Source organism: Odontesthes bonariensis, chromosome 5 (assembly GCF_027942865.1).
Source record: "Odontesthes bonariensis isolate fOdoBon6 chromosome 5, fOdoBon6.hap1, whole genome shotgun sequence".
NCBI classification, from domain to species: Eukaryota; Metazoa; Chordata; class Actinopteri; order Atheriniformes; family Atherinopsidae; genus Odontesthes; species Odontesthes bonariensis.
The window spans coordinates 5,801,204-5,823,075 of record NC_134510.1 but is presented as its reverse complement, the minus strand read 5'-3'; the positions used below and the strand labels follow the sequence as shown (position 1 = coordinate 5,823,075).

General features: G+C 45.4%; 1 long non-coding RNA gene across 1 annotated transcript; it reads left to right on the top strand.

Moving 5' to 3' along the window:
- Positions 1–1,145: 1,145 nt before the first annotated feature.
- LOC142380644 (uncharacterized) lies at positions 1,146–14,340 on the top strand. Its single transcript, XR_012769849.1, has 4 exons — positions 1,146–1,187; positions 6,900–6,927; positions 8,190–8,401; positions 13,184–14,340. It is a non-coding gene; the product is annotated as an uncharacterized LOC142380644 (long non-coding RNA).
- The last annotated feature ends 7,532 nt before the right edge of the window (positions 14,341–21,872 follow it).

Below are 21,872 nucleotides of genomic sequence, written 5' to 3'. Positions count from 1 at the left end.
GTGAGGAAAGGTGTGACAGATGAGGCCCCCCAGCAGTCTAGGCCTATAGCAGCTTAACTATGGGATGTTTCAGGATCACCTGAGCCATCCCTAACTATAAACTTTATCAAAAAGGAAAGTTTTAAGCCTGGTCTTAAAAGTGGACATGGTGTCTGCTTCCCAGACATTTACTGGCAGCTTATTCCACAAGAGAGGGGCCTGATAACTGAAGGCTCTGCCTCCCATTCTACTTTTAGAAACTCTGGGAACCTCAAGTAAACCTGCAGTTTGGGAACGAAGTGCTCTGTTAGGAAAATATCTTACAATGAGATCTGTAAGATATGATGGAGCTCGGTCATTAAGCGCTTTATATGTAAGGAGAAGAATCTTAAATTCTATTCTGAATTTAACAGGGAGCCAATGAAGAGAAGCTAAAACTGGAGAAATATGATCTCTCCTGTTAGTTCTCATCAGAACTCTGGCTGCAGCATTTTGGATCAACTGAAGGCTTTTCAGAGAATATGTGGGACAGCCCAATAATAAAGAATTACAGTAGTCCAATCTTGAAGTAACAAATGCATGGACTAGTTTTTCTGCATTACTCTAAGACAAGATGTTCCTGATTTTAACAATATTACGAAGATGAAAGAAGGCAGTCCTAGAAACCTGTTTTATATGTGAGTCAAATGATAAATTCTGGTCAAAAATAACTCCAAGGTTCCTCACTGTAGAACTAGAAGCCAATGAAATACCATCTAGAGTAACTATATAGCTAGACAATCTCTCCCTGAAGCGCTCAGGTCCAAAGATAACGACTTCAGTTTTGTCTGAATTTAGAAGCAGACAGTTCTGAGTCATCCAGGTCTTTATGTCTTTAAGACATGCTTGTAGTCTGACCAACCTATTGGGTTCATCTGGTTTTATAGATAAGTACAACTGGGTATCATCAGCATAGCAATGGAAATTTATGCCATGCTGTCTAATAATGTTACCTAATGGAAGCATGTATAAAGTGAAAAGAATCTGTTTTGTTACAATCGGTAAATCTTTTATTTTGAAACAGGAAATACATGTAGAATTTCAGGTGACTCATTTCCTTGCTTATAAACAGGAAGTGAGGAGAGGCATGCTGCAGAGGTGCTGTATTTGTTAGTTTTTTCTACCATGTTGAATCTGCCTGCATCTTATGCTCTTTGATGGCATCGTTGGTATGTATCAAGTAGTTTTATTGTTATTAATGATTGCAGATTCACAGATTATTTTTGTGTCAATATTTTTTAGAAGTTTATGCAGAAAGTCTATTGAGTCATTATAGTTACTGTTACTGTTGTTAAAATTCATATAAGGGAAGAAATGTGAATAAATAGTTGATTATACGTTAAAATATGTTAAAAATACAATGGTTTTGCAGGTAAAAAAGGTAATAAATACATGAAAGGTAGCAATTAAAAACAAGCACTTTAGTTGATTTAAGAATCAGTATATTTACATGGTGTGTGTGTGTAAGTATAAAGATGAAGCAATTTTATTTATATTCATTAGGTCTTTGTGTGTTTTAGTTTTACTCTTTCTTACGTCATTAAACCTGTGGACAAGGGACAACTGTCTCCAGAGTCGTGATGTTAGGAAGGAGTTTGTCTAACTGCCAAGGTGTATCACAGCACATATATTGAGGGCAGCATAGAATCGGTCCAAGCACAGAACCCTGAGGAACTCCATGACTTACTCTGGTGTGTGAGGAAGATTCTTCATTTACAAGAACAAACTGAAATCTATCAGATAAATATGACTTAAACCAGCCTAATGCAGTTCCTTTAATCCCAATAACATGTTCAAGTCTCTTTAATAAGATACTGTGATCGACCGTATCAAATGCAGCACTGAGATCCAACAGGACAAGCACAGACACCAGTTCGCTATCAGAGGCTAAGAGGAGATCATTGGTAACTTTCAACAGTGCAGTTTCTGTGCTACGATGCACTCTGAATCCTGACTGAAACTCTTCAAACAGATTATTTCTGTGTAAATGATCACAAAGCTGAGCTGCAGCTATTTTTTCAAGAACTTTAGACATAAAAGGAAGATTGGATATAGGTCTATAATGAGCCAACACTTCTGAATCAAGAGTAGGTTTTTTTAAGAAAAGGTTTAATTGTAGCAACCTTAAAAAGCTTAGGTACATATCCTGTCAGCAGGGACGCAGGGACACATTTTCACCAGGGGGTGCTGGGGGGGGATTCATTTTTTTTAGATGCAATTTCCTGCATTCTAATCAATTTTAGGGTGAGGAATGGCGAATCCTAGGCTATCTGACTTACTCTCGCATGTTTTATGTAGCCTAAACAAGGAGGCTAGATTTTACCATTTCTTTTATTTTAAATCTCACGTTGAAATGATCAAGTTCTTCTTGATGTGGAGACGAGGACGCGTTCAAGAGTAAATCGCGCTGCCCTGGCAGTTTGTCTTTTGTGCATGGGCAGTGTGAAATATGTCAAAGTGGTAGTAGCAATGCTTCAATCTAGGCTATGCGATGCACTCGCGAGACGTGACCAGGATTTCAAACAGTTTTGATTTTCTTGCGATGACTGCTGATCGCAAGTTGGTCGTGAGGTGAAATCGCTTGTAGGCCAACACTCAGCCAGAGCGCGAAACTGTACCAGAGAGTGTAGCTGTCCATGGTACCAAACATCTAAACTATGTTAGGTCGTACATTTTAGGTGGCAAAAACAAGATAACCATAACCTTAACAAGATTATGCATATGTATCAACAAGGCTATAAGCTTATATTTAATGAGACACTCACTGTACTGTGGAAGCAGCCGCGCTGATTCTCCTCAGACTTGCGCTCATTCAATGAACTACAGCAAAGTAATAATGAAAAAAGAAATACACAGGACCAATTAGGCATGCATTAGTCTGCTATTCTGAAATAGTAGCCTGATAACATAAAGGAAACTAGAAAAATAATTAATCAAGCAGCAAAACCACACAACTAGCTGAGAACAATTTAACCAAAGCGAACTTAATTAAAAGCATTGCTTACCAGATGGAATAACTCCAAAGGTTGCCTTGCGCTCTGGTGTGGCACTTATGAACTCCCTCATAAGGGCGTGGATGTCCACTGTATCCAAGATATCTTGGTGCAAGTGGAGTAGGGCTAGGTGCAGGGGCGGTCCTAGGGGCGGGCAGACCGGGCAGGCGCCCGGGGCGGCATCGTGGAGGGGGCGGCATCGCGGGGGAGTGAAAAAAAAAAAAAAAAATAAAAATAAATGAGCCAGCACAGTATTAGGCTACAGGTGGTGATGGACCAAAAGGGTGAAAACGGACGGAGAAGGAAATAATGACAGGTCAGTCTGCTAACCTAACACTACACCGATGCTCCCACCACAACGCACAGTGAAGTGCAACATCTCTCTGTAAGCAGTAGGGGGGTTGGGGGCGCCAGCCGTAAATCAGTGTCGGACCGTGACTGCGTTTCTGCCACAGAGGTGCAGGCGCCCGGGCCGGCATCGTGGGGGGGGGGGTACAAAAGAAAATGATGAAAATAAAAAAAAAAACGATCCAAAAAAAAAAAAAAAAAAAACGAGGGTGAGGGTGAGGGCGTGGGGGGGGGGGGGGGGGGGGGGGGGGGCACCAGCACCGGGTCTCACCCGGGGCGTAAATCAGTGTCGGGCCGCCACTGCTTACTGGTGCTCTCACTACAGCCAGTTAGCGTTAGCTGCTCGTCGTCAGTGCTGGAGTGGGAAAGCTGCCCTGATGATAATGAAGGCGTCTCGTCTTCCTGAACTTCCTCGTCATAGGATGACTTTTTTTCTTTGGATTTTTGCCCCCCTCCATCTTTAAAGAAATCTGAAATCCTTTTCTGGCTCATTGCTGCTAGCTTGACACTACAAGCTAAATAAACAAACGTCTCTCCCGTCACACTGTTCTACGCCACTGTTCTTTCCGGTCTGGTTGAGGTCTAAAAGTTTATCATTCATTTCAAACCAAATTTTTAAAAGACATTTAAAACTACTTATAAGTATGAAAAAAGTAGAAAACATTCATATTTTGTGTTTTTATTTTAGAATAATAATTAGGGGCAGGGCTGTAGTGGAGGGTAAACGCACGTAAACGCCGTTTACGCACCTCTGGAATTTAGGAAATAGCGTTTACCCACCTCTAAATAGCGTTTACCCACCTCTAAATAGCGTTTACGCAGCTCTTAATGGCAATTACGCACGTCAAAGTTCCCTGCGCCTTGTGATCTGCCGTTGGAATAATCCAAAATAAATTTGGTGTCATTTAAAAAATATTGTTGAACATACTTAACGCTTTAGTAGGAATCATTTTCATCTGCTCTGTATTCGGGTATGTGACCTTCCAATCAGTGCCTTTCGGCTGCGGCGGCGACACCAATCAGGATCCAGGGAATATGTAAACACATACACGTTGTGTAGTTGCCTGCCTGCCTACCTGTTCAAAGTTAATCATCATGGATATTAGGAGATATTTGAAGAGACCATCCAGTGCTTCCACTTCCGCAGATGCCAGCAAAAGGCCTCAAGTACAAAGTAAGACTGACAGAGATCGATTTACATGAGTCGTTAAATGTGCTTTATAAATAAGTTTGACTTGATGAATTATGGCAATGACAGAACGAGCTTTCAGATTAGCTAATGCGTAGTCATGCTATCCTTGTATTGCACTCGTCACCGCTAGTCATTCTACATCACGAAAGCTAGCAATGCCACCAGTGTAATTTTACAGCAATAATTTTACAGCACGAGACGTTCTCGTGCTTCAAGGTGAAATGAGAATAGCAAATCAAATAAAAGGTCAATTGTCATTCTAAATACCGCAAAAATACGATTTATATGATGGCTTATATATGATTTTTTTTTAAACAGCCATTGAATTGGCACGTGTAAAACAAAAATAGCAATCTTATATTTTCTAAATATAAAACAATATAACAAAAAAACATGCTGTATAGGCTATTTATGCTGACATAGGTAGTTATAGCCTACATGAGTGATCCTTTAACTTATGTTGTCAGTGTAATTGGCAGGCTGCTTAACTGGTGTTCTCAGCCCCACAACTCTTAGGCTACGGCTACACGAAAACGAAACGAGGTTTTTTTTGAAAACGGGTACGAAAATTCTTGCGACCACACGGCAACGCGCTGCTGTAAAGACTCAGGTCCAGACGAAAACGGATGAAAACGATGAAACGATGCAGTACACACGCCACTGTGTCACGCCACGCTGTGAGACAATAGAGAAGTGTTAAAATTGGCTCACAGCGTCAACGTTTCACTGACGCAAAAACGTTTTAGCTGTAACAATGGAAACGAAACGAGGCCGTTTTCAAACTTTCCCACTCTGGAACCCGTTCTCAAAAACTATTGTTTTGGGGTAGTGGGAACGCCGGCTCCGTGTGGCCGCGACAGCGAAACGATAAGAAAAAGTATCGTTTACAGTGAAAAACGTTTTCGTGTAGCCGCAGCCTAAAATTCTACTTTTTTCAGGCAGTGATGGTACAGGCAATGAGGCAGAGATCACAGGGAGAGGAGAAACACCAGGAGATCAGATAGAGATAGAAGAGGAAAGAGGAGGAAATGAAAGAGGACCAACAGAGAATGAGGAAACAGAGAAAGATGAAATAGGAGATGAAGAAACAGGTAGTGCGAGAGGAGTAAGAGAAGAAACAGGGACAGGAGAGATGGAGAGTGGAGAGTCTGAAGTAGAGGGAGATGCAGAATCTGAGACTGAAGACACAGTGAGAGGAGAAAGAGAGAGCAGATGCCATCCCAGTATCTGGACAGAAAAACAACACATACGGTTTAAAAAAGATAACCCTTGGCTGATGGTCAATGGTGAATATCTTGGATGCAAAATCTGCAAAAAAGTGTTTAAAGAAACAGGAATGTGTCTCTCAAATGAATGGGCCGCAACTAAAGTCACACACACACACACACACACCATATCTACTGTAGATAGTTCTTACTCTACACCAGTGTTGGGGAAGTTACTTTAAAAATGTAATCCGTTACAGTTACAAGTTACCTTGTTTAAAATGTAATTGTAGTGTAACTTTTTGGATTACTTAAAAAAAGTAATGTAACTAATTACTTTTGGATTACTTTTGGATTACTTTTACCTATTTATGGTATAGGATAATCTGTATATTATCTGTATGATTCCATCTGTATTTATCACATTTATTTATACCATGATATTTTTCTTTTCATTGTACTGCCATAACTACATTATACATTCTCTGCACATACATGCATTTCTCTAGGTAATTGATCTATTCTGCACATATCTATTAACCATCTTTCCTTACACTAGCTGTAAATAACTGCATTTTATCTCTAAATACTGCATGCTATACATCTGCACGCGTTACACTTGATAAGATGCCAAACTGCATTTCATGAATACATGTGCAATGACAATGAAGTGCTCTACTTTAGTAATAAATAAGCAAAGTAAGACTTTTACATCACATTTTATTTTTCTTTGCACACCGCCCTGAACACGCTCGATCTCGTCCGATCTCGGAAGCCAAGCAGGGTCGGGCTTGGTTAGTACTTGGATGGGAGACCGCTTGATTGTGTAAGATTGAAACAGATTAGATTGGAACGAATATTGGACATAGACCAGAACATATTTGTATAAAAAAGATGATACAAAGTGCATTTTTAACAACAATATAAATAATTAAAAAAGACAAGAACATTCTTAAATTGAACTACAAAGTGCATTTTTTAACTATATAAATAAATAGGCTCTGTATAGCTCTACTTGCTAAAACACTTTGAAACACTTTGAAATACTTTGATACACTTTGAAATACTTTGAAACACTTTGAAACACTTTTCTCAAACAAATAAACAAAAACAAACAAGATTTTTGTCCTCTTTCTCTTACAGATGGCACAGGAGAAGTGGCATCACACAGGTAAGTCACAGGTATTTAATTGACTTTCCTCTTTGTTAATTCTTCATCAACCACATTTCTGAAGTGTTCAAAACTATCAAAGACAACACTGTCAAAACCAGAAGTGGTTGATTTCCTTGTTGCTTGGCAATAGGTGAAAATTTTCTGGCTGTTTCCAGCAACTTTGTCCTTGGAGGGTGCGTACCTCTTACGCTGCCCACCACATTGAGGTACTTGGCAGGCCCCACATGGCTTCGACAATTTATGAGGTATGCTTGGTTTGGATGGCTGTGCAGGGGGCGGTGCTACAGGTATGAAACGAATGCTTCCCTCAGTGCATGATGGCCTGTGAAGTAGCATGGAGGGAGCCTGTGGTTGTGCAGGAACCACCAGGAGTACGGCTGCTGCAGACACTCTGGGCGCTATGTGCGTGGCTGCAGCAGGCTTAGGCTGAATGGGCCGTTTCACCAGCTCTGGTTCTTCACCTTTTAACCTGCCAATATAAAACATACATGTGGTGATGAGTGGAAGAACGGTTTGTCCACACACTACAAAAGTGCTGTAAATTTCCACCTTTCTTGCAGGTGAAATGAAGTGTTTAAACAACTTACCTCCGCTTCTCACCACGCCTTTTACCAGCAACGTGATGAACGTCCTGGTACTGCACCTGAGGTCCATCTGGTGGTGACAGGGATGTTGGCATAGTTGGAGCTGGTGGCATTTGCTCGTTTGAAAGTACTGTCCGGTGAGGCTTTGCTGTTGGTGTTACTGTAGCCATGTAGTTGGCCTTCTTCTCCTCTTTGGTGATGAAATTAGAGATGGATCTGGGCAGAGGAATGGAGAGAGTGCAGAGGATGGGGTCGTCTCTAACTCTGTCAACAATCCTTTTGTACTGCCCCTTTATGGAAGAAGTTATTTTACTGGGGGAGGAGAGGTGACTGGTTGGTGGCCGATTTTTGAGCATCTTGATAAGGAGGTACAACAGACGCCTATCCTCAGTCACCTGTGCTGCCTGAGGATACCTCATCCACCCAAACTTTGTCTTCTGGGCTGCTCTGGTCTCGGGTGTGTCAGCCCCAAGATACCGGCCAAACAGGGTGTAGCCCCACCTGGACTCATACCTCTTCACAAAGTTGGCAGCGGCCTTGTCCTGCTCCTGGAGACAGCTGGCAGCAGGGACAATCTTCTGCCTGAGGTCAGCTGGCACAAGGTGGAGGTGACTCCTGTCTGCCAGTTCAAGCGTCAGTAAGGCTAACGCCTCCACTTTCCTCTATTCCTGGCAGGTGCAGATGTCTCTGGGTCATCATCACATCCTGCAGAGTGGGACTATCCTCCTCTTCCACCTGTTCTGCTTGTGTGAGGATAGCATGTTTCCTACAGACGACATCAATAGGATCCTCCTCTGCAGGCATGTCAATGCCTTCATCTGCCATCTCCTCCTCGCTTTGCTCAGCCGACTCCTCTTCATCACGAGCCTGCTCTTCCTCAACTGAAAGTATGTAATTGTACTAATCACAAATGTGTCTGGCCAGTTATAACCACTTGTCTATATCATTGTGGCGTTCTCACAGCCACTGCGGGTTCTTTCAGCTGTTTGACTAAGGATGACTGAGACCTTGTGGCAGTGTAATGCTTTCATTCTTTTCTTTTCTTTTCTTTTTGCTCGGCTCATTGATCGGCTCTTTCAGCGCGGCCTCCTTCCTGCACTTCCTGCGCTTCGAGCCGGTTTGTTCTCCTTCTCTCCTCCGTCTGGTTCCAGCCCGCTACTGTGTTTTATAAAGGAGAGTGATTAGACAAGTGGATGCTGGTGTACTAATGACTCACCTGGTGCCGCTCCCCTGAGCTCTCTCCACACCTCTCTCCTGCAGCTGATGTGCCACGCCCCCTCCACATACCTCCACCGCCCGACTTAGGCTGGGGAGCCGCCCGGCCTAGCCCACTACCCCCCCCCCCCCCTCCTCCTCCTCCTCATGCGAGCGGGAGAGGAAGTCGGCCACAGCCATCTGTGCCCCCGGCCTATGGATCACCTTGAACTTAAAAGGTTGTAGCGCAAGATACTAACGGGTGATCCGCGCGTGCGGTGGAGCCACTGGAGGGGAGCATGGTCCGAGCAGAGGGTGAATGGGCGCCCCAGCAGGTAATAACGCAGAGCGCCGACCGCCCACCGGATGGCCAGGCACTCCCTCTCCACCGTGCTGTACCTGGCCTCCCTCTCGGACAGTTTCCGGCTGATGTACAGCACTGGGCGGTCCACACCCCGCACCTACTGGGACAGAACGGCCCCCAACCCCCTGCCCGACGCATCAGTCTGCAGGACAAATGGGAGAGAGAAGTTAGGTGTGTGGAGAAGAGGCTCCCCCGCAGAGGGCCTGCTTTACCCTCTCTCTGGGGCCCCGAACAACCCGAACGGAAGTGTGATAAATTGGTACAAACCGTACGGAGTGGAGAAGGCCGTTTTTTCCTTGGACTCTGGAGACAAGGGAATCTGCCAGTACCCCTTGGTCAAATCCAGCGTCGTGAAAAAACGAGCAGAGCCCAGGCGATCCAGGAGCTCGTCGACCCGGGGCATGGGATAGGCATCAAACCGTGAAACGGCGTTCACCTTGCGATAGTCCACACAGAACCGAATAGACCCATCCTTCTTGACCACAAGAAGGATGGGGCTACTCCAGGCACTGTGGGACTCTTCTATTACGCCCATTTCAAACATGGCTTTCAATTCTGCCTGAACCACTTTTCTCTTGTGTTCAGGTAACTGATAGGGCCGTGAACGCACCGTCACGCCCGGGTGAGTCTCAACCTGGTGTTGAATAAGGCTTGTGCGTCCTGGCAGGGGGGAGAACACATCAGCGAACCGCTGCTGCAACTGGGCTATGTCTGCTCCCTGGGACGGTGAGAGGTGGCTTTCACAAAGAAGCGAGGCTGGATTGTTCGATTTTGGTACCTCAGGCCCCAACTCATCTCTCTCTGCAATTGTCGTCACCAAGGAAACAGACTCCGCCTCCCTCCATGCTTTCAGGAGGTTGAGGTGATAAATCTGTGTTGCACCTCCCCTGTCAGATCGCACAGCTCATAATCAACGTCACCCACTCGTCGTGTGACCACAAATGGCCCTTGCCACTTGGCGAGTAATTTTGAGCTGGAAGATGGGAGCAATACAAGCACTTTATCTCCCGGTGAAAATTGTCTTAACTGAGATCCTCTGTTATACAGCCGCTGCTGACGTTCCTGGGCCCGGAGCAAATTCTCACGTGACAACTGCCCTAGTGTGTGAAGTTTTGCTCTCAGGTCCAGGACGTACTGAACTTCGTTTTTACTGGGGCTCGGACCTTCCTCCCAGCTTTCTTTAACCAGGTCCAAAACCCCGCGTGGTTTTCTGCCAAACAGCAGTTCAAAGGGAGAAAATCCCGTGGAGGCCTGGGGTACCTCACGCACTGCAAACAGCAGAGGATCTAGCCACCTGTCCCATTTACCACTATCCCCGTGCACAAACTTACGGATCATGGACTTCAAAGTCCTATTCAGGCGCTCAACGAGGCCGTCAGTTTGAGGGTGGTAAACACTCGTTCGAATGGACTTGATTCCCAATAATCCGTACAGTTCTCTCAGTGTTCGTGACATAAATTGTGTGCCTTGATCAGTCAGGATCTCTTTCGGGATCCCGACTCAGGAGATCACTTGAAACAGTGCCTGTGCAACACTCTTTGCAGATATGCTGCGCAGTGGCACTGCCTCTGGATATCGTGTTGCGTAATCCACCAGGACTAACACAAAGCAATATCCGCGTGCGCTTCGGTGAAATGGCCCAATGAGGTCCATCCCAATCCGCTCAAATGAGACCTCGATCAGCGGTAATGGGCGCAAAGGCGCTCTCGGGATGGCCGGTTGGTTAACCAACTGGCATTCGGGGCAGGACGCACACCAGCGGCGTACGTCTGCCCGAATGCCTGGCCAATAGAATCGGGCCATAACCCGGTTCAGCGTTTTTTCATACCCCATATGCCCAGCCATCGGGTTATAATGAGCCGCCTGGAAAACCATTTCCCGGCGGCTTTTCGGGAACAACAACTGTGTTACTGTTTCCTCTGTCTGAGTGTCACGACTCACTCTGTACAACCTATCCCTGCACAATGAAAAGTGTGGATATGTTAACGCTGCGTCAGGGCGCACCACGTGACCATCAATTTTTATCACTTGGTCAAAGGCACAGCGTAGAGTATCATCACGAGACAGCTCAAGTGGAAAATCTTCCATGGAGTCAAACACGGGAACCTGCGGCGCCTCCTGTGAAGGCACCGCCGGCTCCCCCTCCCCGTCTGCAGTGTCGGACAACCTCGCGTCACCACTGAGCACAGCGCACATATCCCATGTCGCAGCCTTCACACTATGCTTTTTTCCCTTATAATGAATTTCCACTGGAACTACAGGGTATCTGTGAATATCCCCATGTACACACCTAATATCGCGGCGAAAGTGACCGGGCTGCCCGCACCTCCAACACTCCTGCACTGCCACCTGAGGAACCCTCTGCGGGTCGTGAGCAGCACCTGTAGCGGCTGGAACCTGGGGTGGAAAGAGACGGGAGATGTTAGTGCGGGGCAGTGGCGATGGTCGGGCAGTTGCAGTGTTGTGCGTGAACGAGTTCAAAAGAACGCGTTCATTGAACACGCAAATTTTTTCGTGAACGTTGAACTGAACGCAACACATTTTTTAAGAAAGAACTTGAACGTGAATTAGTTCACATTATGTGTCATGAACGTTGAAATTTGTTTTCCATTGAAAACTGAGTGACATCTGTTTTCTCTTTTGAAACGCAACGAGAGAAAGTTCCTCCCTCCTGTATTCTCGCTGGTGCCGCTTAAATCATGTATCACCAGATAGAAATGGTTTTGACATTGTGTGCGCAATGCAATGCGGGCAACGTAGTGTCTGGCTGAGAATAATTGAATAACATACTGGTTTCCGCACGTCTTTACCCGTGATGAATTGCAGCAGAGCGGGGTAGGCATAGCAACGCCGCGTAGCAGGCAACGACGAGAGCGCGGAGGGCTGGAGGAGCGAGCGAGCGAGAGAGAGAGAGAGTGAGAGAAAGCGCTGCAATTAAAAAAAAAAAGGCTAGTGGAAGTGATGGCACGGAGACAGACACCGATTCTCCTTATGAACATTTAAAACAATTTTACACTCTTGCAAACCAAGACCCCGACGGCATTTCATATTATATATTTTTTTTAATGAAATGCTGGTAGATTTCATTGCACTAAGTATAGAACTGGTCTACCTTGTCTGTACTGCTGCAAGTTTCATCACCTGGTAAGAAACCCACAATTGCAGTGTCATGAGCAAATGTCTACAATGAGCAGTTTCAAAGAACGCATAGTGATTTCTAGCTCGTAGTGTGAAAAAAAGTAATTATTTGAATATCTCACGAAAAAAGTAAAATGAACTGAACTTTGAACTAGTTCAGAATTAAAATTGTGAACTTTGAACGTGAACTGTTCACTTTGAGCATGTATGAACTGAACTTGAACTAGTTCAGAAAAGCTGTGAACTGGCACAACACTGGGCAGTTGTGTGGTGTAGGGGCTCGGCTGCGGACTGCCCCCTTCGGGGCGCTGGTGTGGGACGGCTGAGCGTTGCTGGCCGAGCCTCCGGTGTCCGGCTCCGGGAGAAGACAGCCAGATGGTCCTCTGTGAGGGTGATTGCGGTAGCCAGCTCCACAGGTCGGTGACAGCGCACCCACTCTGCCGTACCCGTCGGCAGCCCCTCCACAAACTGCTCCAGTACGATCTGTTCCAGCATCCTCTCCTCGCCGTTCGATCCACCTGGCTGCAGCCACCTAGTCACCACGTCCTTCAGCTGCTGAGCGTAGGTAAAAGGCCGGTCCGTGGGGCCCAGTTTTGTCCCCCTGAAACGGCGGCGATGGTCCTCCGTTGAGTAGACGAGGCGATCCAGGACTGCCCTCCTGATCGCCTTGTAAACGCGAGCGCGCGCCGGGAGGCCCAGCGCCGCTGATTGGGCGTCCCCCGACAGGAGGGGAAGCACCCGTACCGCCCACTCTTCCTCTGGCCACCTGCATGGCTCCGCCGTTGCCTCAAACATCTCGAGGAAGGATTGTGGGTCGTCCGTTGGCGACATCTTGTGTAGTGCGACCGATGCGAGTGGGGGAGCTGGTGTTCCCGCTCCGGCCTGCTCCACCATAAATAAAGGGATATTCTTGCTTCATATGTATGTTTATTGTTTAAGCGTGCAATTAAATACTTTACCTCTCTGGGCATAGTAATTCCTGGCAGTGAAGCTTGTTGACTGGCACATGGCATATTCCACACCAAGGAGCTCCTCCTCTTCTGGGTCCCTGTATCGATCAGGGTAGGGCACAGGAGCGGCGAAGTTTGGCTCCAGGACATGATCTCTGCCGAAAAGCGCCTCAGCCTGCTGATTCATGCGCTGGATCTGCCGTACATCCATGCATGATGTCTGCCGACCCTGACCACCACCGACTCGAAGTGACTCCATCCGATCGTTCCACTGCACAGCAAACGCAACCAGATATACCGGAAACACAAGACCAATTTATGTATTATTGCATATGCTTAGCACACACAAGTTATTAAAGCTATAAAATAAAAAGCATTACTGATAGAAATGTTGCTCTTTTGAAGTATTGTGTTTATTACTTACCTGGAAGGGCATGATACCACATCTCTGAGAAGGAATGGCATTGTGCGTGCAACCCCTCCAAGGAGTTACTGCCTCTCCGGCACCTGTCCTTGTTCAGCTGAACACCGTGCAGCACAACCACCTTCACAGTGACGTACAGCTGTATGCCAGGGGGATCCTGTAAAACACACAACAACTTTCTTGTTTATTCTGGAGTCCGTTGAAATGTTGCCATATTAGTTTAGATGGTTTTACAATGACACATGATTATGTGACTACAAAGACATTAGCCCACCTGCATACAACTAAGATGCTTGCTTGCAGTTGCCCAGTGAGCATCAAGTGCCTCTGTTGACTTGAACAGGTGGATGCCATCGATATCAAGGCCCGCTGGTCCCTTGAACTCAGCAATGATGGACTCAATCACTGAAGCTGTAACATATATTAACATAGAATTAGGGCTCATCTTGTAGTGTGATGCTTCTATTTCATGAAATGAATATGTGGATTCATTTTACACTTACGTTAACACCACGGGTATGTCCTCAGCCTTCGGGAGAGCTTTAAGACCTAAACCCAATTATTTGAATCAGGTGTGCTGGAGCAGGGAAACATGGGAAACATGCAGGGCAGTGTGCCTTGAGGACCAGGGTTGGGAAACACTGCTTTGGAGCATGAAGCTTCTTGTGCCTATAGTCAGGTTAGACTTCTAAGTGAAAGTCCTGTTGCACACACTGCACTTGTGGCTCTTCTTCTCCATGTTTGACCTTTACAAAATAAACAAATATCAATTCATTCAGTTTTCCATTTCTTTATTTAATTTTATTCATCTATTATTTTGTATATCTTTCGATTTTTTTTTCTCCCATCTATTGTTTTTCACTTGTAAACCTTTGTTATTCAGGTCACAAATTAACAAAGCATTGTATAAATCAAGGATAGATGTACTGCTGATACACTGTTTGCTTCACAATAAAAATATTTGAAACATAATTCAGTTTTCCAATACAGCTGTACAAGAATCGTATTTTGTCCTGTTTTAGATACCTACCTAGCTAGCATGTTTTGATAGTAAAACGGATTATAGTCAACTGATTAGGTAAACTAAGATATAATATAATAGATTGACAATCATAAATTTCACAACTACAGTAGGTTATAGATTTGTTAAAATGCTGTCATGATGACAAAAGTGATAGAATGTGAATAAATTCTCACAACAAGATGCCAAACTACCGGCAGGTTGTTAATTGCCTATATTGGATTTCTTATGCTTATTGAATACTTAGAACCCCGGTTTGACTTGTCCTCTCGCCACTATTTCACCGAGAAAGCTCCGCCAGCGCTTCAGAAGAAGGTTGGTGACAAACTACATCCTGTTATCAGACGTGCCCCATGTTTCGTTTACCACACACATCTGGAGTTCGTCTGTGGCTCCGATGTCACTCGTGAGCCTCAAACCACACATTGGATCGACTCCAGTTTAGTTTTACGTCGCGCGACCTTGCATGCTCAGGAATCTCGTGGATCCCACACAGCAGAGCGCATCCGACAGGCGATAGAAAAGATGCTAAACATCTGGGGAATCGACAAGCAACGGGTCCACGTAATTTTACGCGACAAATGCAAATATGAAGAAAGGCATGGGGGATATGGGAGTGCGGAGTTTGGGCTGTGTCGCGCATTCAGGAGGGCCTGCTGTCCCAGCGGAGTGTGACAGACATCCTGGCCAATGCGAGGAGGATTGTAGGCCATTCCATGCACTCCCCGCTGGAACTACTCTCGCCTTGAAGATATCCAGATGGACCTGAATATGGATATCAAGCCCCTACAACAAGATGTGCTGGTGAGATTTCTCTCATAACATTATTTGATTTATTTCCATGCACTTTATTTAGTAGGCCACTAATAATTTACTTGCACTGCACCTGGCTTTGACAATTTACACAATAAAGTGAATCTTGTTCTCTTCTGTGCAGATGAGGTGGAACAGCAGCCTCTACATGCTGCAGAGCATACTGGAAGAAAAACGGGCTCTAAGTGTCTTTGCAGCTGAGCCAGCAACACTGCCAGCCAACCAGTGGGAGCTGATGAAGAACACGGCTGATGTGCTGGCCCCCTTTGAAGAGGTGAGCAGGGAGACTGCAGCTGATGTGATCCCTGCCATGACAGGTCATTTGTATTTTAATTATTTTGTTTTGTAACATTTATTGATATTGTTTGAAAGAAACCATTCATTCATTCATTCGCCCTCAGACGTGTTCTGTCTCGGGAGGACGATGACCAGGGGATCAAGATCATGAAGAGACTCTCCTGGAGGCTGTGGAGAAGCGCTTTGCTAATGTTGAAACTGAGCCAATCTTCTTCATTGCCACTCTGCCAGATCCCAGATGTAAAGATTGGCAAGTATAGTAAAATTAAAATGCACCGTTTGTACATCATGTTCATATTTATATTTTCGGTTGCTATGCGCCGACCTTATCGGCAGCAAGTCTGTGTAGCTCTCAATTTTTCTCATCGTTTATATGATTATTTGTCATTTTTCATTTTTTGTTTCTATCTAAACATTTTTAGTTAGTTTTTATTGATCTGCTTTTTTGTTTTAATTAATTTTTTGACAATGTGCACTACTACTAAAGCAGTGTACACAAGAGAAGAACTGTTGGCACTGTCAAGGATTGGACGCGGAATTAAACATCCAATTCCGACCGAGCTTAAAAAGCTGTACCGTGGATGCAGAGCTGGAGCGAAACTAAAGGCAAAGAGGCACAACAGGAGGTGGAGGTACAAACCTTTTCTGCCCTCGGTGATTATGGGAAACGCTAACTCGCTACCAAATAAGTGTGATGAGTTAGAGGCGCTTGTGCGGAACCAACGGCTGTATAAAGAGAGCAGTTTGATCTGTCTGTCTGAGCCCTGGCTGAACGACAACACACCAGACTCATGTGTGGACATACCCGGCTTCACAGCCGTACGAGCGGATCGAGACCTGAGTACGAGCGGCGGTAAGCGGGGGTGTTATACTGTTCTTTAATCAAAGATGGGTAAACCCCCGCAATGTGACCGTTAAGGAGAGGGTTTGTTGTCCAGACATCGAACTGCTGTCAGTTGGTTTCCGTGTATTCTATGCGCCCAGAGAGTTCCCATACACAGTCGTCATCGTTGTTTACATTCCACCGAGTGCGGCACAACGGCGTGTGACGTCATCCATGACGCCGTTGCTAGGATACAGACCCAGCATCCTGAGGCATTCATTGCAATCACAGGGGATTTCAACCACGTCTCTCTATCTTCCTGCCTGACTGGCTTTGTACAGTATGTGGACTGTCCAACACGTGGAGAAAAGACATTAGATCTGTTCTATGCTAACGTGAAGGAGGCTTACAGGGCAGTGTCTCTTCCACCACTGGGTAGATCTGATCACAGCATGGTCTATCTACAACCCACATACAGACCATGTGTACAAAGACTTCCTGTTACTACCAGATCTTTCAGGAAGTGGTCACCAGAGGCGAGTGATGCATTGAGAGACTGCTTCTATGTTACAGACTGGGCTGTACTGCTGGAGGAAGATGAAATGGACATTGACATGGACAGGAGGGTCAGCACCATCACATACTACATTAACTTCTGTAGGGACACTGTGATTCCAGTCAGGACTTTAAGGTGCTATCCATATAACAAACCATGGATCACCAGTGACATCAAAGACCTCCTGAACCAGAAAAAGAGGGCGTTCCAGAATGGGGATAGAGAAAGGCAGAGGAGTGTACAACAGGAGCTTAAAAAGACATTACGTCGGGCTAAGGTGTGAGTACAAGAAAAAGGTGGAGAGACAGCTGGAGAACAATAACACCAAGGAGGTGTGGAGGGGCATGAGGACCATCACTGGATACAGACTGAAGAACTCTCAGTCTGTAGAAGGTGATGTGGACAGAGCCAATACTTTCAACCATTATTACAACAGGTTTGACAGTGTGGCTTTTCCCACCTCTGCTGCTGCTCCCTTCACCCCCACCACTACAGCTGCTTCCTCTATACTGCTTCCACTGCCCTGCTGTACTTCCACCTCAATGGCAACCTGCATCGCCAAGCCTCCTCCTCCGCCTCCGCCTGACTGCACCTCTACCTCTGCTGTCACCAACAAGCTTCTTCTGTCCAACTGTACCTCCACCTCTGCAGCAACTTCCACCGCCTGGTCTTCTGAGCCCAGCTGCACCTCCATCTGTGCGGCAGCTCCCACCGCCTGGCCTCATCAGCCCAGCTGCACCTCCACCTCTGCGGCAGCTTCCACCACCAGGCATCCAGAGCCCAGCTGCACATCCACCTATGCGGCAGCTTCCACTGCCAGGCCTTCTGAACACAGCCACACATCCACCTCTGCAGCAGCTTCCACCACCAGGCATCCAGAGCCCAGCTGCATCTCCACATCTGTGGCTGCTCCCACCGCCTGGCCTCCTTGGTCCAGCTGCTCCTCCACCTCTGCAGCAACACCCACCACTAGCCCTCCTCTGTCCAGCTGCACCCCCACCCCCATCTCTATGGTTGATAGCAACATCACTCCAGTCGCCATCCCTCCGCGACAACCTCTGTGTCTAAATATAGAGGAGGTTGGAGCTGAGCTCAGGAGACTTAAGCCAGGGAGGGCTTCAGGCCCAGATGGAGTCTGTCCAAGGCTTCTGAGGGACTGTGCTGGTCAACTAGCAGTCCCTCTTCAGAGGCTCTTCAATATGAGCATTCAGATGGAAAAAGTCCCAGTACTGTGGAAAACTTCTTGTCTCATACCGGTGCCCGAATTAGGGCAACCGGTGGAGCTGAATGACTACAGACCGGTGGCTCTGACATCTCATATCATGAAGACCTTGGAGAGACTTCTTGTTCATCGCATGAGATTGCAGGTTGCTGAGGCTCTTGATCCCCTCCAGTTTGCCTACCAGAAACACATAGGAGTGGAAGACGCGATTCTGTACATGTTGCATCGGGCATATGCTTATCTGGATGTGCCTGGTTCATATGTGAGAGTCATGTTCTTTGACTTCTCCAGTGCCTTCAACACCATACGGCCTCCCTTACTGAAAGACAAGCTGCTCGGTATGGGTGTGGCCCCCTCCCTGACATCATGGATTATAGACTATTTGTCTGCCAGACCACAGTATGTCAGGATGGGGAAATGTGTTTCTGGAACACTGGAATGCAGTACTGGGGCTCCACAGGGTACTGTTTTGGCTCCTTTTCTTTTCACCCTGTACACATCAGACTTCAAGTACAAATCAGAGTCCTGCCACATTCAGAAGTATTCTGATGATACGGCTGTTGTGGCATGTGTGCGCGGTGGACAGGAGAAGGAGTACAGGGACCTTGTGGAGGCCTTTACTGACTGGACCAAAAAGAACTGTTTGCTCCTGAACACCACCAAAACCAAAGAGCTGGTGGTGGACTTCAGGAGATCTAAAACCCCATACCAGTCAGTCTGCATTGATGGAGAGGAGATAGAGACTGTTCAGACCTGCAAATACCTGGGGGTGGTGCTGGATAATAAACTGGAGTGGTCTGCCAACATAGTGTACAGGAGGGGCCAGAGCCGTCTCTTTTTCCTGAGACGGCTCAGGTCCTTCAATGTCTGCAGTGATATGATCTGCATGTTTTATCACACTATCATTGAGAGTGCACTGTTCTATGCTGCTGTCTGCTGGGGGAGTTGCACTACAGACAAAAACTGTAGGCGCCTTGACAAACTGGTGAAAAAGGCTGGTTCTGTTGTAGGCAGAAGGCTGGACCCTCTCGGTGCTGTGGTGGAGAAACGGATGAGGAGGAACATCCTCTCCACAGCATCCTGACAGGACAGAGGAGCAGCTGCAGTCAGGGCTGTAGTGGAGGGTAAACGCACGTAAACGCCGTTTACGCACCTCTGGAATTTAGGAAATAGCGTTTACCCACCTCTAAATAGCGTTTACGCAGCTCTTAATGGCAATTATGCACGTCAAAGTTCCCTGCGCCTTGTGATCTGCCGTTGGAATAATCCAAAATAAATTTGGTGTCATTTAAAAAATATTGTTGAACATACTTAACGCTTTAGTAGGAATCATTTTCATCTGCTCTGTATTCGGGTATGTGACCTTCCAATCAGTGCCTTTCGGCTGCGGCGGCGACACCAATCAGGATCCAGGGAATATGTAAACACATACACGTTGTGTAGTTGCCTGCCTGCCTACCTGTTCAAAGTTAATCATCATGGATATTAGGAGATATTTGAAGAGACCATCCAGTGCTTCCACTTCCGCAGATGCCAGCAAAAGGCCTCAAGTACAAAGTAAGACTGACAGAGATCAATTTACATGAGTCGTTAAATGTGCTTTATAAATAAGTTTGACTTGACGAATTATGGCAATGACAGAACGAGCTTTCAGATTAGCTAATGCGTAGTCATGCTATCCTTGTATTGCACTCGTCACCGCTAGTCATTCTACATCACGAAAGCTAGCAATGCCACCAGTGTAATTTTACAGCAATAATTTTACAGCACGAGACGTTCTCGTGCTTCAAGGTGAAATGAGAATAGCAAATCAAATAAAAGGTCAATTGTCATTCTAAATACCGCAAAAATACGATTTATATGATGGCTTATATATGATTTTTTTTTAAACAGCCATTGAATTGGCACGTGTAAAACAAAAATAGCAATCTTATATTTTCTAAATATAAAACAATATAACAAAAAAACATGCTGTATAGGCTATTTATGCTGACATAGGTAGTTATAGCCTACATGAGTGATCCTTTAACTTATGTTGTCAGTGTAATTGGCAGGCTGCTTAACTGGTGTTCTCAGCCCCACAACTCTTAGGCTACGGCTACACGAAAACGAAACGAGGTTTTTTTTGAAAACGGGTACGAAAATTCTTGCGACCACACGGCAACGCGCTGCTGTAAAGACTCAGGTCCAGACGAAAACGGATGAAAACGATGAAACGATGCAGTACACACGCCACTGTGTCACGCCACGCTGTGAGACAATAGAGAAGTGTTAAAATTGGCTCACAGCGTCAACGTTTCACTGACGCAAAAACGTTTTGCTGTAACAATGGAAACGAAACGAGGCCGTTTTCAAACTTTCCCACTCTGGAACCCGTTCTCAAAAACTATTGTTTTGGGGTAGTGGGAACGCCGGCTCCGTGTGGCCGCGACAGCGAAACGATAAGAAAAAGTATCGTTTACAGTGAAAAACGTTTTCGTGTAGCCGCAGCCTAAAATTCTACTTTTTTCAGGCAGTGATGGTACAGGCAATGAGGCAGAGATCACAGGGAGAGGAGAAACACCAGGAGATCAGATAGAGATAGAAGAGGAAAGAGGAGGAAATGAAAGAGGACCAACAGAGAATGAGGAAACAGAGAAAGATGAAATAGGAGATGAAGAAACAGGTAGTGCGAGAGGAGTAAGAGAAGAAACAGGGACAGGAGAGATGGAGAGTGGAGAGTGAAGTAGAGGGAGATGCAGAATCTGAGACTGAAGACACAGTGAGAGGAGAAAGAGAGAGCAGATGCCATCCCAGTATCTGGACAGAAAAACAACACATACGGTTTAAAAAAGATAACCCTTGGCTTATTGTCAATGGTGAATATCTTGGATGCAAAATCTGCAAAAAAGTGTTTAAAGAAACAGGAATGTGTCTCTCAAATGAATGGGCCGCAACTAAAGTCACACACACACACACACACACCATATCTACTGTAGATAGTTCTTACTCTACACCAGTGTTGGGGAAGTTACTTTAAAAATGTAATCCGTTACAGTTACAAGTTACCTTGTTTAAAATGTAATTGTAGTGTAACTTTTTGGATTACTTAAAAAAAGTAATGTAACTAATTACTTTTGGATTACTTTTACCTATTTATGGTATAGGATAATCTGTATATTATCTGTATGATTCCATCTGTATTTATCACATTTATTTATACCATGATATTTTTCTTTTCATTGTACTGCCATAACTACATTATACATTCTCTGCACATACATGCATTTCTCTAGGTAATTGATCTATTCTGCACATATCTATTAACCATCTTTCCTTACACTAGCTGTAAATAACTGCATTTTATCTCTAAATACTGCATGCTATACATCTGCACGCGTTACACTTGATAAGATGCCAAACTGCATTTCATGAATACATGTGCAATGACAATGAAGTGCTCTACTTTAGTAATAAATAAGCAAAGTAAGACTTTTACATCACATTTTATTTTTCTTTGCACACCCTTGCTTGTGTGTGTGCGCCAGTACTTCCGGTGAAAACTTCCGGTGATTTG